The sequence below is a fragment of the Dipodomys merriami genome, unplaced genomic scaffold (genome assembly GCF_024711535.1).
Source record: "Dipodomys merriami isolate MVZ:Mamm:240054 unplaced genomic scaffold, mDipMer1.0.p SCAF_120, whole genome shotgun sequence".
Lineage (NCBI taxonomy): Eukaryota > Metazoa > Chordata > Mammalia > Rodentia > Heteromyidae > Dipodomys > Dipodomys merriami.
Window position 1 is genome coordinate 2,638,788 of NW_027202494.1, and position 19,278 is coordinate 2,658,065.

General features: G+C 43.9%; 1 long non-coding RNA gene across 2 annotated transcripts in view; it reads right to left on the minus strand.

Moving 5' to 3' along the window:
- Positions 1-520: 520 nt before the first annotated feature.
- LOC138823493 (uncharacterized) overlaps positions 521-19,278 on the minus strand; it is a 73,592-nt gene continuing 54,834 nt past the window's right edge. For both annotated transcript variants that reach the window (XR_011370839.1, XR_011370838.1), the window contains exons 2-4: positions 9,072-9,134; positions 2,648-2,676; positions 521-642 (exon numbers count right to left, since the gene is read on the minus strand). This is a non-coding gene — a long non-coding RNA (uncharacterized lncRNA). The remainder of the gene's footprint in view (positions 643-2,647; positions 2,677-9,071; positions 9,135-19,278) is intronic.

Here is a 19,278-nt window from a genome sequence, read left to right on the forward strand (position 1 = left end):
TAGATATGAGCTGACTGTGGTTGACTTATGATTTCCCAGCCTAGACAAGCCTCAGGGTTCCAGTGTGCAAACTAGGGACAGTAATGACCTTTATCTTGTAGGCACATTTAGAGGAGCTGGTGTGGACAAGCAGGACTCAAACTCACCCTCAATACATGCTGCCTATCTCTTCTCAGTGCGTTTTCAGTAGTTCCAGCTCCTGTTCCTGAACTCTGAATACAGGGAGGCATGAAGATGAGGCTGTGGCAGATAGAAACCACCATTTCAAACCAGCCTGCTCTGGAGGACAGTGAAAGCAGACCCAAATCTTAGCTAATCTGTCAGCGCAACGGGCCCATCCACGTGCAGTGGTAAGGATGAACCTGCACAGCATCCCAGCATGTGGGCTCATGAAGAGTGTTCAGGGCCTGGAAACCATGAGAGGAATTATGCTTTTGGTGGGCAGCTCACTCCTACAGAAAGAAAGAGTGGGGACAAGTTTCTGAGTAGACAATGTTAAGTTTATTGCTCTTTAATTTAGATAGGATTCCATTCTCTGTCCTCCTCCAGTGGTGGGAAGCCCACAGAGGGGCACACTGATGGGGTTGGGTCCCCTAGCTCTCATGAGGGAAACATCAGGAATAGAGAGCCAACGTCCTTCCCCTAAAATAGAAACTTCATTTGTGTTATCACTTTACTAACTACATCTTAAGTATAAGGCTGAGCACACAGAAAAACTGAAGAAAGTACTGAAATCATCATTTCAGAAGACAAGACTGAGAAAACAAGCTTCTTGGGGTGTTTGCCTCTCTACAAAATGTACTGGAACTCCTCCAGAGTTAGGGAGCTACCACAACACATGTCGGTTCAGTGCCCAGCTTACCACCACTAGCCTAGCAGACCATGCACCTGTTACCAATGATTTACGGATCCTTCCATTTGGAGCTCCTGCAATAGCTACAGAAAACTATCTAGATCACTCTGAAATCTCCCTGGCTACAATTTACACATAGTCCATTCCTTAATCTTTTCCCATATATTATTACTATATAAACTCTTTCTCACCTAATTCCCCTCCAAACTGTAAGTGATCTTGAAATTATCCTGGAGAAACAAAGTGACAAATGAAAAAACCTATTAATAATTACTGATGGAAAAGGATCTCTGAAGAGTAGGTACTGCCCATGGGAAAAACTACACACTCCCCTGACAAGCACCATAGACATAGTTGTGTATACATGGTGTACTATGCACTGTTGACTTACTGAACATGTAGTCTACAAAAGCCCGACGATATCTGTTCACATTGATTGCTGGCAAGCCAGGGGTTCCAAAGCTAGTACTTGTACTTTTGATTTTTTGAATCAGAATTCCAGGATTCCATTGTACCCACAGTGTCTTAGGAGTACTAGTTGGCATTGGGTAGAGCTACCACAAGCCCTGGGGTGATTCTCTTAGCTGCTGCTTTCTCATCTACAAAATGATAGTAGTGCTACCTAAGTCCTGAAATTATTGCAAGGAAAAAAAAAAAAGGAGACCATGCGTATAAATGTCTTAGCCCAATTCCTGACACAAAGAAGCAAGTAATTAAATATTGGTTCCTATTAGTGCTAAATTTAACACCTAAATATTTTCATGAGAAAAAATAAACAACTATGTGACACAGAACAAAACAGGGATTTTAATCACCATAAAAATACTTTAGAGCTATATGTATAAGAAATAATTCTGAACATTTAGTTATTTTAACTGCATTTTAGGAGTTACATATATATTCCCTAATGTGCTTATAGTAAGTAATTATTGTGGCAATAAAAAACTAATACAGTCACCCCCACACAAAACTGTATGAACTATGTCTAAAAGACAAAGAAGGAATAGGTAGGGAACCTCCCTCCATTCCTTTCACCCTAATATAAGCTTCAAGTAGTAAAGAAAGCGCAGTAAGGGACACGTATATTCCCATCTAAATGGCTGACACCAACCATGGTCAAGAGTCCCATCACCTTAGTCTGCAGGGAGTAGAAACTCGATGATTTCCTTGAACATAAAAAATTATCCAATTCCACAAATAGACACAATCACGGGCCACAGAGACACAAACACTCAGTTTGACACTAATACACTCAGAATGGATGGCTTGTCTCTTCTCTGTCATCCAGAACAATTTTACCCATCACAAGCTTGCTTCTGAAATATGAAATCTTGGGAGAATTACAACTTTCTCTGCAGCTTGGAGGATTTTTTTCTTTTTAAGAGAGCTATTTTAAATACCCCCATACTCGTGTGGGAGTGCCAATCGGCCACATTTAATTGGCCAGATTGTTAGCCTCAGCCATGCAGCAATCTTCAGAAAATTAAACATAGACATGATTGTTACTTTGCTCTGTTATTGTGGCTACAGAATGGCAAACCAATCTGTTGAAACTGAAAAATCCAGCCGCTCAATTATCTGTCAGGCTTACACAGCTAAATATCCCATAAGCAGATTTTTTCATACTTAGATGAAGCATATTTTGATTGACTATATTGTGTGCTTAGCAATGTTCATGACCAAGGCTCAAGGTCTTTGGAGCGGCCTGCCTATTCCTTAGGAAAAGAGTGGTCTTACAAAGACAAATCCTCATTCATTACACATTTGCTTAACCTATAAACATTGATTACATACCTGCTCTATGGCAGAAACTGTGAGAAGTGCTGGAAAGAAGGAAAAGGAAAGTAAGAATGAGTTAAACAGTTACCAAGAAAGTAAAACCAGAGTAGAAGCAAGGTTTCTGACTCCAAGATAATGTTTTTCAACCAGGGGCAATACTGACCACTCACTCTTCCAAATCAGGGACATTTGCTAATACCTGGGAATATTTGTGATAATAATGTGGGGAGGTACTACTGGAATCTAGTGGATACAGGCCAGGCATGCTACTAAGAATCCTACAAGGTGCATGGAAACCCTCAAAACAAATGACTATTCAGCCCCATATGCCAATGATGTGGAGGTTGAAATTCTATTCATTACAGCATGCATTGAATTAGAGACTCTGTCTTATCCATGCCTATATCACTGCCCCAGCAGAGTGCCATACACTGTCATGTAAGATAGATAAGACCATGCTCATAAATGTCTTAGCCATCCACTAATGGATAGGGAAGGATGGATGGATGGATGGATGGATGGATGGGTGGATGGATGGATGGATGGATAGATGGATGGACTCACATCTTGTACCTCATATCAATGGGTGCTCCCAATAGACATCAAATGAATTGCTTAGGATATCAGAAACTAAACAGATGGTTTTATTATCCACTAAACTTTAGGTGGCTCTGAGGAGAAAACTGATCTAGAAATTTTGACATGAATTTGACTGTGCTAATTGATAAATTTGGCGCTCCAGAAGACCCACAATTCTGACCTTAGCCTGTTTCTGAGTTCTTCTTGTAATTCAGATAAGATGTGGCAGGCTGTTTCTAAGAACCTTTCTGGCCTGGAAGGAAGGTAATATGTCTTCTTTTATTTTTTAACCACTGGAAATGAGAGTGAATTTGTCATACCTAACATTCTGAGGACTCATTTGGCCAATTATCCTACTTCAGGTCTGAACTCATCCCTAGTAATGTACAATCTGTTTTAGATGTTAATTTTTAATGGTGTGATTTCAGCTTGTCCTTCAAACGAGTTGAGTAGAAACACTGATTTATTTTTATCTCTTTCATCAATGCCAGGGAACAGAATAAATTACTCAGGAATATGTTCTCTTAACTTTGCTTCCCTCACCACAGGAGACTGGGAAGGTAAGTCTCCAGGGAGTTATTTCCAGCTGACTATTTGGTGCACCCTAGTTGTGAACAGGCACTCTGTTGGGTGCCATGTCAGAAGACACCCACGGCCGGTAGGATCCTATGCCTTCCCTTTGGAAAGCCACAGCAAGGGGGCTTGATGGTGGAAGCTGCACTGACTGCTCAGAATGGAAGCTCAGATAAGATGTTATATCACCTGGTATAAATCACTTAAGGAAGGAAAGATTAATTTGAGATCATGGTTTCATAGGTGTTAGTCCATCCCTGCAGGAAGAAGCATAGCAGAATAGAACAATTCACCTCTTGGTAGCCAGAAAGGAGAGAGGAAAAGAGAATAGAAAGGGGCCTGGAACAACATATAGCCCCTGAAAAGATGTTCTACCTCCTTCAATGAGGCCCCATCTTCTGAACTTCTCAGAACCTCACAAATACAGTGTCACCAGCTGGAGATGAACCCTTCAATCTAGGAGCCATTTGGGGGAACATTTCATCCAAACAATAACAGATCTTGAAAATCACTGACATGTACAAGTCTGCCATTGGATTATTTGGTCCTTGGAACTGAGGCCAGGCCTTATAGGAGTGGGAAATGGAAATGTCTGGTCTACAGACCATCTAAGGCCCATAAAATCATTTGGTACATGACAAAACAAACACTTATGCTTCTCATCAGCTTCCCACAGCTGTCTACCTGTACTGATAATTGTGTACAGCCTGTGAATAATGTCATGAATATCCAAGATGCCCTTGGTAGCAAAAAAGCTTCCCAGCCCTGAAAATGTAGAGAATTCCTCTATCCATCTTAAACTTGTCTTCTCATTATAAAATCCTCTGAGGAGAATCACATATTCAAGCAAGAATCTGGAAAACCTTCCTTTCCTCCTAAAGCTTTGGAAGAAATGTATGAGCTTTGCTAACACAGTACTGTCCAGCCAGGTTCTGCTGTCCAATTGTCTTTTGGCCCCTGAGACTGTGTGCTGTACTTAGTACACTCTTTGGAAATTCACCAAGAAACTGTCACTGCTCTGCTCTGATGAGCTGCATAGACTTGGCCAACATTAGAAGAGGTGAAAAGAAAGATTCTTTTGTTTGTTCAACAAACACCTATTATGCCAAGGCACAATGCCAGTCAGGGATGATGACACAGAGCACGTGGCAGGTGCTTCTATTGCTTTCAACTTGCTTCCAGTCCTGGGGGAGAAGACAGAGGTTTATAACTACTCTTTCTGTAATTCTTTTAATCCAAAGAGAGATACAGACATTTTGACTATGTCTTTCCTTCCCTCCATTTTTGGTTGCTTTCATATATGTACCTTTTCTCCAAATTTCTGGTATTATCTTTGAAAGGGCACAAATAAATCTTAAGGTAGCTAGGTGACATTTTATAGGTCACTGTCAATGAAGGGCAGGATTTCTGAGATTCTCTCATTCTTTGTTCTTGTGCTCATTGCCTTGTATTACAAACTGGCTGTAAGAACCCTAGGCATGGGGTCTACAGGATATATGAAGAAAAGGGAGAAGAAAAAGTTGATGATCAGTTCTGACCGAATCTAACTTTTCAATAAGAAACGAAAAAGCTTACTGAAAAAAGCTACAAATGTTGACTTTTATCTAGTTGTATCTAATTTTCCAGAATCCTAACACACCTGGTTATCTCCAACTATAATAAAGAGCTTGTCAAGCAGTCTATCCAGAAAGTGCTGATGAAGAAACATGTATAAGAAAGTCTTTATCATCACCACCCTGGTGGGCGAGGGGCAGGCCCAGTCTCGCAGCCACAGTAACTGGCCCAGAGCAGACCAGGTGACCTAGTTGGTTCAGTAAGTCTCCATTTGTTAGGACTATGTGGAATTGAAGGCATGTGAGGCTGGATTTTCTCAGGGCTACCACTTATAAAGGACTTAAGGGGATATAAAGCCAGCCTGAAAGTGAGGAAAGGATCCTGAGCTATCCGTTAACCTTCTGGACCTCACAGTACTTGGATTTTGAATGGACTTTTAAGTTTATATGATACAAAAAAACTTAATCCAGCTTCAGAGACATTTCTCCACCAAAACAGCCCAACACCCCAACAACACACACTTCTTCAGGGACACATTTTACTTGCCACAACTAGGACATCCACCTTGTGGTGAATTTAAGTATCTTAGAAAGGCCAGATGTGTGTGTGAGAGAGAGAGAGAGAGAGAGAGAGAGACAGAGACAGAGACAGAGAGACAGAGAGACAGAGAGACAGAGAGACAGAGAGAGACAGAGACAGAGAGACAGAGAGACAGAGAGACAGAGAGACAGAGACAGAGAGACAGAGACAGAGAGACAGAGGCAGAGAGAGACCGAGAGACAGAGAGAGACCGAGAGACAGAGAGAGACCGAGAGACAGAGACAAAGACAGACAGAGACAGACAGAGACAGAGACTGTGACAGAGACAGAGAGACAGAGAGTCAGAGAGACAGAGACAGGGTGTCCCAGTGCTCTTAGCTATACCTACACAGAGGTGTGCAACAGAGGTCTAGACCTTTCTCTAAAGGTGCTGAGTGCATTTCCCATGGTCCTGCACTGGCCACCTCAACAAGTATCCTTAGGAAGTTGTTCTTTGCACAGCCCACCTCCTTTAACTGAACAAGAAAAGAGTATAAAGTCTATTTCTTGGGGCGTGAACAACTCAACTGCAGATTGGCAGAATGGTTGACCTGGCTGCACTGCCCAGCCTCCGGTGCGGTGATGCTAGTGGTTATCTGTGGCTGATTCCAGCCTCCGTGAAATAGAAAATTGCTGCCAATTGTCAAGGATGGGTCTGGGCCAGACTGCATCCAACCTGCATTTGGTACCAGGCATGAGGGTGTCTTGTGGTACTGCAGTTCTTGGTGCAAAACCAAGATACGCCTCTTGGGAGCACAGCAAAGGCTATTTCCCAGGCAGTAATTGTATAATATACAGAATGGAACAAAAGGGAGACCCTCGAGCTCCATTACTTTGAAGGGTCTGTCAGTGTTTTCATTATAACCATTTTCTACAGTGATTTATCTTCAACCATGAGGCTGGGCAGACAGCTGGGGCTCAGCACCCACACACCCTGACCGGGAAAACTTCACCTAGTTTAATGCAGTTGGAAGTGTTTGGCCAAATCCATGCTTGGGATTTGCAGATTACAAATTAGGTCCAACTTTGGGTGTTCTTGTGTTTTAGTTGGCAGTTCTTATCTGAGCATCTTCAGTAGTTCACCTGAAAACTGCTTTCCTGACAGCCCAGACTATCTGAGGCCAAGAACAAAAGCAGATGAGTCATTTTTTATACTGCTCAAAGAGCTTATTTTCTTTGTAGGGGTGGATTTATAGTTGAGATCCATGAATGTGTCTTGTAAGCTCAGACAATCATTTAAAAATCGTCTCATCTTCTCTCTATATATGGTCCTTACATGACCCCTGTTCTCAGCTTCAGGCTCTGAATCCTCCTAGTAATGGCAGGATGTGACCACAATGCCTCAGCCCCAACACAGTCATACGTCTCCTGGGGAAGTGGAAAAGAGATCCAGGGCCCACATCTTGGTGCAGGAGAGCTAAAACTTAGTGATAAAACCTAGAAGGAACCAAGGAATAGCTTCTTGATTCACCAAAGCCCAGTTTGGAGCCTGGGGCTCAATGGATATCTGGATTGCACTCAAGACACAGGGATGCAACCCAGAGCCCAGCAGTAGACCTTCTAGATTCAGGTACATTGGAAAAGGAGGTATAAAATCAGCCTGAAAAGGTTCGTCCCCGTGATATTACTCTCCATGGTACCAATAGTAGAACAACCTAGAAGCTTTCTCCATAGATTGCCTTCTTTAGGGCACAGACCCACCCACAAGCCCATTGATTCTTATACCCTGTCCTTACCTTCATCAGCATCCTATACATCAAGAGCATTCATTGGTACCCTCTCTCCCAGATCACTAATCTTCTCTGTAGCAATTAGCAAGACGTTTGCCTTCGAGAAGGCAAGGCTGCATTGTGTCCAAGGTCACTGTGCTGGGAATGCAGACTCACTCAAGCCATCTATCCTGGACCCCCACAGGACGTCACCCATCAACTACACACTGTCACAACAGACAAAGCCAGTTCAGAGATCCGCATGTCTATGAAAAAGTGCCCTTGGGAACACCTGGGAGAGGCTGGGGGGAAGTGGGCAGAGGGAGAAGCTGGGCTCTCACAGACACAGAAAGCACGCTGGTTCACGGCACAGAGAGCTCATGAGCTAAAAGGACCTGCTTCTCAGATTGCTCTGCCTTGGGTCAGGATGGGCTGGGCTTCCAATCCCTCTTGCTCATTTCCTGTGGTTGTGTAACACTTACCTTCTCAGTCCAGGGGCCAGAAGTACAAAACAGGTCTCACAGGGCTAGGGTGAAGGTGCCATGGGGCTTTAGGCTCTCCTAGAGTGACTTGGCTTATTGGAGTTTCCAGCTTCCAGAGGCTACCTGTGTGGCTTGGTTGTACTCCCTTCCTCCATCCTCAAAGCCATCACTGTAGCCTCTGTTTTGTCATCACATGTCCTTTTCTGTCTCTACCTCTCCCGCCTCCCTCGTACAAGGTCCCTTGAGATGACATAGGACCCACTTGGAAAATTCATGGTAATCTTCCCTTCTCAAAGTCTTTATCACATACGCAAAGAGTATTTGGCCATAGAAAAGCAACATATTCACAGGTTCCAAAGAACCTATGGGGAACCTTGACTCCATCTGACACATGTTCCCCTAATGGTGGGTCCTCAGTAGATGGAGTAAATTTCTGAAGACTGCTTTTCAACCCTATCACCAGGCCACAAATCTTTCCCGAGGAGACCTAGAGAACATGTCACAGGGAGTTCATGTCTACCATACACCACACCATCCCAACCCTTTGTAGGAAAGGCCTACCTTTGCCCAGCTTTGAATCCTAGCTCCAGGCTCCACCTCTGGTTTGGTTATTGGCATCTGCTTTCATTTTCCTCTCCGTGAATCATAATGCTCTGATTTTGTATTTATGACCAACTGTTTAAAGTATCTCTTGAGTGCCCGACCATGGCTCAATTGACCATTATTGCAACAATCATCTGTCTCTTTGTATTCAGAGAGCAACCCAGACTGGGAAATGCAAAGCCTGATTTGTACATTGAGCAGTTGTGTTTTGGGGGGTGTTTCTCCCTCTGCTGTAAATGTGTTACACTGAAGCATATTTCTCTCCATCTGCAGCCATGCCATATTGCAGGTAACTGTGAACCAAACAAGCAATAAAACTGCAAAGGGGTGGCTGCTTCTCGTGCATATCACCCCGGGTACCTGTGCTGATGGCAGGGGCTCCTCTCCTGTGGTTCTTCTTAACTCGTCAGCAGCACCTGTGACCTGAAGACACATAGGAATGTTAGGGAGAAGTGAGAAGAGGCAGAGAGGTGCTTTTTAGAAAGGGGCGATGCCTGAAAAGCAGTCATAACTCAGCCACTCTCTTCTGATTCTGCCTCTTAACAACACCTATGTGAGGATGTGCATCCTACTGATGGCTGCTGAGCACTGCTCTGTCCATTAGTGTGGGTGTTCAGTATAGCTCTGCCTGACTTTCTTGCTTGCCATTGGGAAATGCTACCCTGTCAATCCATGTGATTCTGCAGGGGCTGTCAGCAGAGAGACTTCATCTCCCTGTTCCTTTGGTGAAGAGTACGGACCCTGGAAGCTGTGGTTAGAGCCTCCCTATCTCTCTGTCTCTCTCTCTCTCCTCCCCCATCTCTCCTTTTCTTTTTCTTTCTCATCCACCCATCCCCAGAGGTTTCAAAGCAATAAGACCATAAATTTGGGGCTTCTTACAGCCATGATCTCTGTCTGCTGAGGCGATGAATGGTTGGAACCACGGAGTCTCTGTGAACCCCTGGATCCAGTCATGCCTGAAGGCAGCACTATATCTTGCTTTGAACATGTTATTTTTCACAGTTTCTACCATGTGACAGTGGAAGTATTTTGTTATCATTCTTGTATCTCGCTCCAGATGCTTCTGAGCAGCCTCAAACTCAAAACGTTTCACAGTAAATTCAGAGCGTGTGGCAAGATGCAGCACTCTCTGTGCCCCCATGTCACTGAACTTTGCTGTCTGTCCCAGAACTGCTTCATTCACCACATCCCTAATACCCATCTTCCCCATGTGCGCACATACACCCCCTCACAAATACTTGAAAGCTCTTGTCTATAAAGCCATCCCCTCCTCTTGTCTCTTTCCCTTTGTTCTGGTGTGAGTAATCCTTCTCATAGCAAGGTATAGTTTTCTGCATCTACTACCCTTCTCCATGCCCCTTCTTGAATACTGATTTCACACCACGCTTAGCTCTGCAAAAGATCTTAGTGGTCCCATGGAGTACAAGATAGGCCCTATTTGTCCTTGCTGACCTCCAAAGTGGGCATATAGTATATGTACGTTTAGATTTCAATGCCTGACCAGGATTCCAATCTCATCTGATGCTCCTTGGCTATGTGATTTTGACAAAGTTACTAAACCTCATTGATCCCAGAATCAATTCTCACTTTTAAAAGCAAAAAATTAGTGCCTACCTCACATGATCAAGGTAAGAATTAAATAAGTTACTGATGTTCAATGTTAGAAGTATAGAGACCGAGGCAGTAGCAGCAACAAATAATTAATTCAACAAGTGTTTACTGAGCACCTATTAAGGATTTACTTAGACACAGTTCCTGTGATGATTATACACAACACACACACACACACACACACACACACACACACACACACACACACACACACACACACACAGAGCGGTAATTTTAGCATCAGCATCAACTAAAGGATGCCTTCACTCACTCATTAATTTAGAAAACACACTACTGGTGCTACCTTCAGCCCTAATGCTGGATGCTGATGCAAGAGTCGGGGACGTGATTTCAATATCCAATAGGTGAGAGAGGCAGCAAACACATAAACAGACAATTTCAATGCCATCAGATATCTGTCCTGTTGTATCCCCTACCTGGAGATTCCAGGAACCTTTGTTTCTAAAATTTTATGATTTTGTAAATCATGACTTTCTTCTCTAAAATCAGAAAGAAGTTGTGTGGAACCAAGCTGAAAACGTCACCAATCCCATTCCACCCTCAGGTTCTCCTTCGGCCGTACCCTTCCTGCACCCTGGCCCAGTGAGGGGAGCTCCTAACATAAAGCCAGCAGTAACTCCACAGAGTAGCTTGTCTTGGGTCCTCTTTCAATATCCTTTATCATAGCCCTGAACCTGGAAAAGTCCTCCAAAGAGGAATGGCCCGAGCTTCTGGTCACGTCCTTCCAGGAGGGCTGGGGAGGGTGCTCTGGGAAGGGGAAGGAAAGAGTAAGACTCTGGGGAACACAGCAGGTAACTCTAAATCAGGCTCACTCGTGGTTGGCACCACTGACACTGACACCGCTATGGGAGCTGTACACTACAGATGTTGAGCAGAATCCCTGACCTCCACTCATGAGATGCCACTGGCATACATACCCGCAATAGCCACACACATGTCCTATTATCACGCCCGGGTAGCAAGCTGATCCCTGATTGAGAGCCACTGCACTGAATCTGGTGCTTCCTGGAAGGGAAGGAATGCTCCTAACCACAGAAAGAGTCTAGTACAGAGATTTTAGACACATAAAGAAGTTTTAACAGTCCTAACTGGTAGTGGTGTGAAAAGAATAAAGGTAGGTGAATAAGGTGCCTCCAGAGACAGAAGACAGTGGAAGTGGGGGCTCTATAGAATGAACAGACACAGTCTTAAAAGTGACTCAACAGTGTGAGCCTAAAGGCAGAGAAGTAAATCTCACATGTATCAGAACTAGTCTTTAAATGCTACCCAGCTCATCAGATTCCAAAGTGGTCTTTGGCTTTGAGTCAGTCTCCTGAATTACAGTCTTTCTTGGCTACAAGTCTTCATTCTCTGCCAAATGAGGAGGTTGCACTGGTCCAGTAATAGAGCAAAGTTCTTAGCTATCATTCTCTAGTCCCCCAACCCCAGCTACCAGGACAGTGACAGACATCATTAATCAATCACTGTGCACTTTTCTTTGGTGCCTGAATGTTACCTTCACACCCTCCTTTCTTCTGAGTGCCCCACAAATGAACTGTTGTCACTGTTATGACAGCATTGTTTACTATTCTTACAGCCATCAGTGATTTTTCAAACTGAGTTCTAGGAGCTTCTAGAAATCTTCCCCAGGGCTGCTCTGGGGAGAAGGGAACAGGGCACTTAAGTCCTCAGGCTCTCAAACCCCACTTCACTCAGAGCTTTTATCTGCTTTACATAACAGATTTCTCATCAGATTTCACTTGAGCACAGAAATCCCCTAGCTATAGAAAATCTTCACCAGTTTGCTAGGGAGGCTGTAACAAAGTAATATAAACTGAGTGGTATAGACAACAGAGAGGCATCGCTTCCCTTCTGGCAGCCAGAAGTCCAGGATCAAGGTGACAATAGGGCTGGTCCCTTCCAAGCTTGGGACAGAGTCTGGTGTCTCAGCTTCTGCTGGTTTGCTGACCCGCTCTGGCCAGCAGATGCATGATGTTTTATTGCTACCTTTATCTGCACAGGATGTCTCCTATGTCTCTGTATCTAAATGTCACCTCTTCTAAAGACAATAGTCGTTTTGGACTATGGCTGACTAATGACCTCACTTTGACTTCATTACCTTTGTGAAGACTATCCCACACCATATGTGATTGGGGTCGGGATTTCAACACATAAATCAGGGTAAAGGGCTACAATATAATCTAACGTTTGCCCTTCAGTTTACTCCAACCTTGCATCATCTTCATATTAAAAAAATACATTCATTCCTTTGTAGCACCTCTAAAATACTGAACACATTCCAACATCAAACTTAAGCCTAAAATTTCTAAAATCAAGTAAATCACATACAGGTGAGATATAGGACATGATTTCTCCTGAGGCAGAACTCCTCTCTGCCTATGAACCTGTGGATGAGATGACTTAGAGAATCTTAAAAACAATGACTCTAAAATACAATGGTGAGGCATGCTTGGGATCAACATAGTGTTCAAGACAAGACACAAGTGTTCTCCCTGGAGTGTAGATATCCTGCCTTTATCAGGCCTCTGAGAGAGAAGTTTCCTAATATGGAAGCACACCCCTACACATCTCTAAGAAGCTCAAGTTTCTTAGAGGTCAAAGCGTCCCAACAATAGAAACCTTAACAATCAAACAACGATGAAGCATGGAACATGGTTCTGAAAATCTGACAGCTGATTTCTCCTTCCTCGCTTTTAGCTTTCTGTCTAAGAAAAACACAGCTAAAGAGATAAATGGCAAATGTTTTTATTCCTAGCTATACAAGGATCAAATGCAGTTGTAATATTCCTGTTATATAAGAGTTCACTTGGCACTGTCCTTATGAGTTGTTATGTTTACGCCTGTCTCCCCTTGGATCTGATGGCCCTGGTATTCATTGTTCTCAGAGTTGTGTGAGGACAAAAGTCCTTGAAGATCAATGACTTTCAACGATCAGAGAACTCAAGAGCCTTTTGCTCGAATTGGATAATGCACTTAGGATTTTAATCAACCTTAACGTGTGGATTTTATACATTATTCAAGACCTCCTCGAGCCTCCCCTGGATCCTCCTGTTGACAAACACCCAGTTAGAAGCGTGGGTTGTCTCAGTGCGTACCCAGTTGGTATGCATAGCAGCAGCTCCCAGAAGAGCTGAAGTCAACACCTATTTGTGCTCGAGCCAGATCTTTGCAAATTGGACATTTTCTGTTCTAAAGAAAACTCCCCAAGCTGTTGCCTGTGCTTCAGCATTAATATCAGTTTCAATGTAAATGTTGACTTTTGTGGAGATGGAGGGGGACATACATGAAGAATTAGCACTGGTCAGGTATGGAATGCCCTCAGAGGCCTTTGTTCCCATTGCTCAGTGACTGGGAGGACCCATCTCTGCCTGAGATATCCTAATGAGCTCTCTAATTGGCAGCTGGCTTTCAGACTCATTCAGGTCTCTAGGCAGAACAGAGTAGCAGAGTGCAAGCTATAATGTCTATATACCAGGACCTAATTTGGCAAAATACAAGGAGTATAGGACTAGGAGTCCAGAATCGGACATAATCCTAAAGGTTAAAATCCTGCCAGGAAGCATGTGTGGTCAGGGGGAAAATCTGGTTACTTCATATGTAAAATGTGGAAAGCAGCTGCTCCAACCTCCTAACCAGGCTTGGGATCTGGTGTGAAAGTGTGTGCATGGCACACACCTGCTGCACAAGTACAGGACATGCTCACAGTGCAGATGGCCAGGGTCCAGGAAATCTATGGAGTTAACTTTGCTCGTGTCCCCAGTTGGGAGCTTAAGATGAATTTATCCAGACCTTATGGGGACTGTGTCTCCATCTTATAGTCATCTCTGGAGCTGCAATTCATGAACCACATTACACAAGAGCTCTGTAGCACTTTAATTTCTTTGTGTCTCAGATTTAACTGAAGGTGACAATGCCTGATTTAGAGGTGATAGAACTGGGCATTATTTTTAAGCACACAAGAATCTAATGAGGAAGTTGGGCATTTGTTATGACTAACCATAGCCTCCCGATATCCACAGGGGACTCTGTGACCCTGCAGCTAAGGAACTCACAGCAGCTTTTAGGATAAGCCCACCTGCAGAGGACAAGAAAAGCTGCCAGAAGATCTGCTTCCCAACAGGAAATCGGGGTTCAGTCCCAAGCAGTCAGCAGTCGGTTTTCCTGCTGACCTAGAAAGGTGGAGTGGTGGGCAGTATCCACCCACAGATATCCAGATGACGTTTCTGAGATTATTTTCTCTCATACATGCATGGTAAAGGAGACTTTGAAGACATAAACAAGGTAAGAGGATCTGGATATGAGCAAGGGGCCCTGAATTTTCTAAAGAAAATAATCACAACATAAAGAGAAAGACAAGAGAATTAGAGACAGTAGGAGATGTAAGAATTGGAGAGAGACAGAGACAGAGACAGAGAGAGAGGTTTGAAGACACTGTACTCCTGAAGATGAGGGATAAAACAAGGAACATAACAAGTGGCCTTTAAAAGCTAGAAAAGACAAAAAAGCTGATTTTCTCTTGGAGTCGCCAGAAGAAACATAGTCCTGGCCTCCCATCTTACACTCTTGATCTCTAGAGCTACAAGAAAAAGTAAAGTGTTCATTGTTCTAAGCCACTAATTTTGTGGTAATTTGTTACAGCAGCCGTAGGAAACTAATACACACTGTATTCCCCACAGAGCTAAACAGACTTCAAAACAAGATCCAACTGGCACAGGGAGAGAAAGACAAATCCCTTTCTATATTGAACCATTGTGAGAAACTCTACAGCTGGGCTTTAACACAGATTCTGTTTTGTTCAAATCTTGTCGTTAAATATTCAGAAGGAAAAGAGACATGGCCCCATTCAGAAAAGAATGCCAGTGTTTTGCATGTGGAGAAAGCCAGACTATAAAACAGGATGATATAAAATCCCTTTGTACAATTTGAAGTGATAGACATATGTACTGGATTATTATTATCAATATGAATTTTAAAAGCCGAGAAGCAAGTTCCCAAAGCCGCACTCTGCATGCTGTTCCACCCCCCTCCCATCCTTGGGAGCAGAAAGTACAAGGAGAAGCTAGCAGCCAAGGAAGAAAGGAGACTCAGGCTTTCTGAAAACTGGGAATAGTTGTAATTGTCTAGAAGCCGGTCACATCAGACGATGAAGCGTGAATCACTGAGCAAATGTGCAACAGAGAAAAATCACAAAAATAAGCCTAGAGACAGAATGCTAATAGTCAGGCAAATAAGGGGAGATGAGTATTTGAATATTCATGAGCTCCTAATCAGGAGCTGTGGATGAATGCAGAAATGGTCCCCGTGGTGATAACATGCTCTATTGGGAAGGGGAATCCTGCCCAACAAGGCACCAAGAAGTGTGGGCCCGACCAGGTCCTCTGTCTAGGCATCCTGGAACATCAGCTTGGGTCTTTATATACTGGTCCCACAGTCTGGCTTCTTTCTTCATCTGTCATTCACACTCTACTGCATCTGGTCTCTTTTTGCCATAGAACTGCCTGCTTTAAGAACCACAAAGAATGTAAAAGGAATACCACCAATATACCCAGAATGTCTTCCATGGGCCAGGTCTGAGCTGCATGCCTGTACCTATCTCACATACTCACAACCATGCTTTGATGTGTTTCCAGGTGAGGAAACTTGAGGCTCAGGGAAAGTACCTACTGTCCATGTCAGTTAATAGTGACACTTCAATTTGAATAACATAAAAGCAATATATATATACACATATATTATTCATTTATTTTTAGTGTGCCAATATTAGAGCTTGAACTTAGAGCCTTGCACTATTGCTAAGCTTGCTTACGCGTGCATTGTGCTCTACCACTTGAGCCATACCTCTAGTCTCATACTTATGCTGGTTAATTAGAGATAGAATCTCTCAGACTTTTTCTGCCTGGGCTGGCTTGAAATCATCGTCCTCAGATTTCACATTCCTGAGTAACCAGGACTATGTGACCCACTGGCAATTGGCTTACAGCCTATATTCTTTCCTCTCCATCACACAGGGTTCTCTCTAGAGCAAGGTAATGGGATAGGGGCACAGTTCCAACATACCCAACCCCATCATTCTTCAGAGGTCATGTATCTCTGAACATGTTTCTACAGTATGTCTGTGCAGCATCTCTAGGGAGCTAAAGGAGAAGGGGAAGAGATGGGGCTGGACAATAAAGAAGAATGAAATTATGTTGTCTCCAGGAAAATGAGTGGAATTGGAGATTATCATGTTAAACAGAAAATCCAGGGTTAGGCAATAATCACATTTTCTCTCGAATGCAGAATCTAGATTTTAGGAGATACATGAAAGTAGAAGGTGACCTGGCTAGGGTGCCATGTCTACAACCCCATGAGGAGGATGGTGGCTCGGGGAGGCACCAGGAGGAAGAATCCCATCTGCCCTGGCGATGAGGAATGCACATCCTCCCCCTACCCCCACCCCTGGGTACAAGGCCACCCCATCAGAGTTCTATCCAAACCTATTCATGGGTTCTGCCTAAATTCAGGGGCAGGAATTACACAAGGTGAGCAGACCAAGGGCAATCATCCATGGTCATCTCAGAATCCAGTACTTAAAATGGGTCATCATAATCACAGCTGCCTTCCCTCTGGCACCTCCTTTGCACTGGGAGCTGTTCAGGTGACTTGATATACAACTAGAGCATTGTCACAGTGGCTGTAAAAAATAAAAATCCCCACTGTTAAGATGATGACATTGAGGTCAGGGAGGTTAATAACTCAGCAAAAGACACAGATCATGACAAAGAAAAGACATATTAGACTCAAATCTATGTGATTTCCCTGCCCAGCCTGCTCCCTCGAGGGTTTTGTGGTCCATCTTATTGTCTATGAACCTGTCCCAAGGTCCTGTCTCCAAACAGTGGATCGCACAGTCCCTGAGAGGTGAGCCCTTCATTCTTTGAAACCCTTAAAGCTATGCTCCAGAACTGAGGCAGAAGGACTGTTTGAAGGGACATGGAATGGTCCATCCGGTGGGCTACATAAATGTAACAGGAATCCTGGCATTGCATCATGGCCATGATGCCCAACCATGTCATAGGAAGCAAGGCACCTGGGCTACCAGGCTGTCTACCTAGGTCCAGAGTGTTCCTGTGTGTCCAGTAGCCTGGAAAACCTGCAGGGTGTGCAGACTGGGCTGTGGAAGGAAGCATCTCATAGCCTGTCGGGTACACAGAGACACGGCACCCACCCATGGCCTCAAGCAACCAACACTGCATCTATTTCTAAGGCCACCTGCTTGGTGTCCGAGCCTTCCTCCCCAGCAACACAGGCTGGAGCAGATGGTCCCGAGTCACTCCAGTGGAAATTAATGGAGTCAGACTATCCACACATTTCTTTTCAACCGTAGAAAAATATTTTCCATGAGTCAAACACCAGATGTATTTTGTTTACAGGGCAATTTAGCACTTGCGAGGGTAAGACACTAAAATGGGAGGAAAGTCACGCTTGCGTCCCAGGCAGAGTCTGAGCACACTCCAGCCGCCTGCAGTAAAAGTTGGGACATCATTTCTGAGGTGGAACCTGCACCTGGACCTCGATGCTTCTGTGAAGAGAAAAGGCAGGGCTTCTGCAAGTGCCTGATATCTTTTCCCTGGCTACATGAGCAAGATCCACCTAAATAGAATGGGGTGAAGAGAAGGAGGAAAAGCAAAAGTCCAAGAACAGGTAGAAATGAACCGAAGCAGTCTTCACTGGGACTACTACCTTTTTGAACATACAAAATCCTGTAAACTAGTAGTTCTTAGTGTGACTTCCAGAGCAACAACATAAACATCAAAAGGAGATCTGTGAGAAATGCAGATTCTCCAGTTCTACTCCAGACCCACTGAATCCAAACCTCCAGTGGGGAGGCCCAGCACTGGTCTACCAAGCCTCCATGGGAGTCTGACCCTCCAGAGAAACACTGAGAAACCAGGACCCTAAACCTACATCAGGAGTACACTTTATCTATAGCTCCCATAGAGGGTGATTTCTCCATGACTTGGTCTCCTCATCTATAAAACAGATAAATGGTAGGACTAACCCCAGAGAATAGCAGGATTGCTCTTTTTATGTCCCAAATACTAGTTGAAAGCATCCCATACCACTAGAGCACTGAGGGCAGGGTACATTGGGCAAATGTGTAGGCATTTGAGGTGAAGAGACCTTATTACACTGACAGTTTAAGTGGTGTGCTCTACATGCACACAGGGAACCTTACAACTTCTAGGCTCTCATTCACTCTCACGAGTGACATGATGCTTAACTGTCCAAACACCTACACAGACTCTTACTTACTTATATTTTCAACTACTTTTCATGTCTTTCTGCTTCTAACTGGAACATCAGTTATATAAGACTTAGGCCATTTGGAACCTTGCTTCTAGATACCCACTTATACACACATGGGTAAAATAGAGGTGTGAAAGTTAAGGCCCTTGGGCCAAATAGAGTCCACTGCCTGTTGGGTAGATAGTTTTATTGAGCCACATACACACTCTGCTACATTTTATCTTAGGCTACTTTTATACCACATGGGCAGAGATGAATAGGTTTTTTTGTGTTGTTGCTATTATTTGGGTTTTGTTTTGTTTTTGGGTGCCAGTCCTGGGGCTTGAAGTGAGGGCTTGGGTACTATCCCTGAGCTTTTTTGCTCAAGGTTAATGCTCTAAAACTTGAGCCACAGCACCACTTCCCGTTGTCTTTTGTTTGGTTGGTGTTTTGGGGGGTTTTGTTTGTTTTAGCAGTTAACGAAAGTTAAGAGTCTTACAGACTTCTGCTCTGGCTGGCTTTGAACCTCAATTCTCAGCTCTCAGCCTCCTGAGTAGCTAGGATTACAGGCGTGAGCCAGCAGAGCCTGGCAGAGATGAGTAGTTTTGAGAGACCATCTGGCCAATAAAACCTAAAATACTCACTATCCGTTCCTTTAAAAAAAACA